The following is a 4,198-nucleotide window of genomic DNA, read 5'->3' as shown; positions in this document are numbered from 1 at the left end:
TTAGAATCAAAATGCTACCCTGGCATCCTTTTTGTTTCATTTCATTTTGTTTTCTCCCAAAAGTTAGATCCCAAAACTTGTACAACTTCGGACTGTAGGAATTCTTTAGAAAATGTGCAGTGATAAAACTGCCAGATTGAAGGTTTCTTAAGTGCTACTGTCCAAAATCACTAGGCATACTTGAAACTAGTAATTCTTGTCAGAATATACACTCTCAGTGTGTGACTTTTATCTGCAGGTGGCAGAGCATATGTTTTAGCACGAAAAACTGTAAGGTGGCAGAGGGAGGATATTTAATGTGTTGTAACCTATTTTTATTTTTAATTTTTTTTCCTATAGCCGCTTAGTTCCGGTCAAAATCAGGCTAACTAAAATATTTTCACATCTTAGGAGCTATATTTAAATTAGGGGAGAAAAATGGTTCCAAATATACTTGTGTCATTCATTTTTATTTAACACATAAGTCAAGGTTATTAGACCAACATTATAAAAGAAAAATACAGTGGTGTCTTATGTAACTGAAATCTAGGGAGTGAGTTCTTCTCTTCAAATGGATTTCTGTTTAAATTATCATTAACTCTTTAAATACTGCAGTGACCTTTGTTTTTATTCTTATTATAGCAATCCATTTTCCTAGGTATGGCTAGCAATTAGGTATAGCTGGCAAATATCACTTAGTTTTTTCTGACTGATGTATCTCTTACTACATGATTCAAAGTTATCATTTTGTGTCTTAATCATAATTAAGGGTTTAGCTAAAAGGAATTACACATTTAAACAGCAACTGATGGGTAACATGTAAGAGCACAAGCCCACTGTTGTCAGATTTTCCAGTTTTCCCATAGAAACCAGAAATCTATAGTCATTTGAAATCTAATTTTTGTGTTGTAACTTACTTAAGTTTTCAAAACTATTATATAAGTAAAATAAAACACTACCATCCAGATCCGGCCCACGGGTAACCAGTTTGTGACTTCAGGTAGGAAAGAAAAGTCAGAGCCTGTTCTGACAACAGCTTGTGCATGATCTCCTGTCACGTATCTCTTGCTCATAAAAGAATCTATTACATACGCCACAGATGGTGGTCTTCACTGTTTTTCTGTAGAATTCTGAGGTAGTGTGTTTTAGTGGAAAACGCACTGAACTAGCCATACAAAAACCTTGCTTATGTGGCAAGTAATATTTCTTAAGCCCAACCTATATCAGCCCCTTGTCTAAGCATGTTAGATGTGTTAACTCATTAATTCTAGTTTCCATTTTGCTTTTTAAAAGTTTTATAATGTTAGGTCAATCATTTAACTTCTGTAGTTGTTTCCTCACTTAAAAAATTATAGGATTAGAACATACAGGATTGATCTAGATAATCAGTAAGAACTTTTTCAGGATGAAAATTCTTTCATCTGAAAAATATTGAGATTAGATCCATTGAAACAAAAAATAATTGTCAACCAGCTTATAGTGTTAATCTGCATTGGTTTATAGCACATTATCACATATAACACAATAGAAGTAAATGTACATATTCTTCAATTCATTTAAATTCCTGCAACAAGTATCATGCTATGAAGATTTCAGTTAGGTTGAGAAAAAATTTTGGTGTACACTAACCGTAGTGTTTAAAAGGTCTGGGCTTTATCCTAGAGGAGCTTATGATCTCATTGAGGCAAGACAGACTACAACTAAAACTTAAACTACAGCATGAAATAGATTCCCAGATGAGAGTTACACACAGCAAGGCTTTAGCTATTCCAAGGCTATCAGAATGAAAGTATGAATATGTGTGGTGTGCTTATGAAAGATGAGACTTGGAAAAAGGGAGATATCTGAGTTGAAAGGTGCAAAGGATCCTCCAAGATGGAAAAATATCTCAAAGTCAAAAATAAGAATATTATCATCACCAGGAAAGCATGTTGTCTTCATAGTGCTTATAGTACTGTGGAAATTTTTACAAAAAAGTCAAGATAATTATTTTAATGCAATTTCTAACATCGACTGTTATGAAGGTGGATAATAAAGTATATATCCCAATGCTACTCTTGTGGCTTTGACAGAAAACACAAATACTTAAGGTGCAGTTGTTAAATTATTTTGTTTGCAGCTAACTGTCAGATAGCTCAGGAAAAAATGGTACATTTAAAGAGATGAAGTAAATGTGAAAAAATGTTAACAATTATTGAACCCAGGGGAAAGATATGTGGGCATCCCAGAAGTAGCTTTCTAAGGTAGCATGCAGGGTTAGTGTGGTCCTTGTCAGCCTCCACCATGAAGTACCTTGGCCAGGGCCAAAAAGTGCAGAAGGTGATGGTGCAGCCCATCAACCTCGTTTTCAAATACTTGCAAAATAAATCTTGGATTCAGATGTGGCTTTATGAGCAAGTAAATATGCAGGTAGAGTGCTGTATCATTGGTTTTGATGAGTATATGAACCTCATCTTAGATAATGCCAAAGAGATTCATTCTAAAACAAAGTCAAGAAAACAGCTGGTCAAATCATGCTAAAAGGAGATAATATCACTCTGCTCCAAAGGATCTCCAACTACGAATGACTAGTGAAATGGAAAATTGTTGAGAAAGCAATACAGTCTGTATCCTTTGTTAGGAGTATAGTTCCTAAACATTTATTCATATTACTTTGGTTACCCTTATGTTATTACCAGATGACAGGTAATGCTGTGGGATTATTTTTATATTAAATAAACAGTATATGGGCAATCCTTGTAAGGTTACAACTCTTATAGGTTTAAATATTTTTATAATAAAAGTTGGGGAAAAGATTAAAGAAAAAGTTCTCCAGATAACTTAAAAGATCAAAGAATAAGTCTAGAAAATACTTAGAGTGAAAAAACAAAAACTTTTTTGGTATGGTTAGATTACTAAGCAGGGAAATATATGCCCTTAAATGCTTATATTAAAAAAGCACAAATGCCAGAAATTAATAAATTTTTTAAATTAAGAAAAATTTAGTATAAAATTAAAATATTAAAAATCAAATTTAATATAGTGCTTATGGAATAAATATGTAAAGTAATTAGGTGCTTTATGAGTATTTGGTAAACTTACTTCATTGCAAAGTTCCCAAATCTTAACAAGTGGATTTTACACTGTATCCTGCAGGCAGAATAAAACTGGCTGCTTTTGCAAATCAGGAAGGGTAAATAAAAATCAGCAAGCCCTTTATTTATTTATTTTTTGACAATATAAATTTCTGCATTTTGGTAAGATTTTGTTCACTTGTCTAAAGCAAAGCAGAGTTGCTCAGCTTCTCATGAATTTTGGGCACAGTAAATTTATTCCCTCATTTTTCCTTGTCTTGTTTTGCCAGAATTATAAATATATACCTATGATAATATGCTTAAGCATCCAGATGATTGAATAATTTCCCACTTCAGTGAGGCAAGCCTAATCAAACAAACATAGAAATTTTATGAGTTTTAAGAAGAGCACCTATGGTATTCTTCGATTTTTCATTTCAGCAAGAATTTATTTCACTATTATCTTTCTTCACCAGAATTATAATAAATAAAATAAAAAAGATTTCTGGTCATATTTTTTAAATTGAAATAAAATTTATGTAACATAAAATTCATCATCATAACCATTTAAATTTTACAATTCAGTGACTTCTAGTATGTTCACAATTTTGTGTGTCCATTAAGTAGGCAACCACTAATCTGTTTTTTTTGTCTCTATGGATTTCCCTATTCTAGACATTTCTATAAATTGAATCATATAATACATGTGTCTGACTTCTTTGACTTAACTAATGTTTTCTAGGTTCACCCATGTCGTAGCATGTATCAGCTCTTTCATTTTTATTGCCAAATGATATTCTATTGTATGAGCAAACCATGTTTTATTTATCCATTCATTAATTGATGGACGTTTGAGCTCTTGCCATTTTTTTACTAATATGAATAATGCTGCTGTGAACATTCATGTGCAAGTTTTTGTTCGAACGCCTGTTTTCAGTTCTCTTGGTTATATACCTAGAAGTGGAATTGCTGGGTAATTTTATGTTTAAATTTTTGAGGAATCACCAAACTGTTTTTTCTAGCCGTATTTTTTTTCCTTTACTGTTTTGATTAAGTTTATTGGGGTAACATTGGTAAATACAATTATGTAATTTTCAAGTGTACATTATCATTTGACATCTGTATATTCTATTGTGTGTTTACCACCCAAAGTCCAGTTTCCTTCA

The 4,198-nt window shown here is 32.2% G+C and overlaps 1 protein-coding gene and 1 pseudogene across 4 annotated transcripts in view; both read left to right on the top strand.

Annotated features, from left to right (window-relative positions):
* The window catches only part of FAM172A (family with sequence similarity 172 member A), a 360,652-nt gene that overhangs the window by 270,436 nt on the left and 86,018 nt on the right, over positions 1 to 4,198 (top strand). The gene's annotated exons all lie outside the window — the stretch shown is intronic.
* LOC107195762 lies at positions 1,976 to 2,546 on the top strand (annotated as a pseudogene).

Source organism: Pteropus alecto, unplaced genomic scaffold (assembly GCF_000325575.1).
Source record: "Pteropus alecto unplaced genomic scaffold, ASM32557v1 scaffold20, whole genome shotgun sequence".
Lineage (NCBI taxonomy): Eukaryota > Metazoa > Chordata > Mammalia > Chiroptera > Pteropodidae > Pteropus > Pteropus alecto.
Note: the sequence above shows the minus strand (reverse complement) of the source record. Positions and strands in the feature narration are given on the sequence as shown.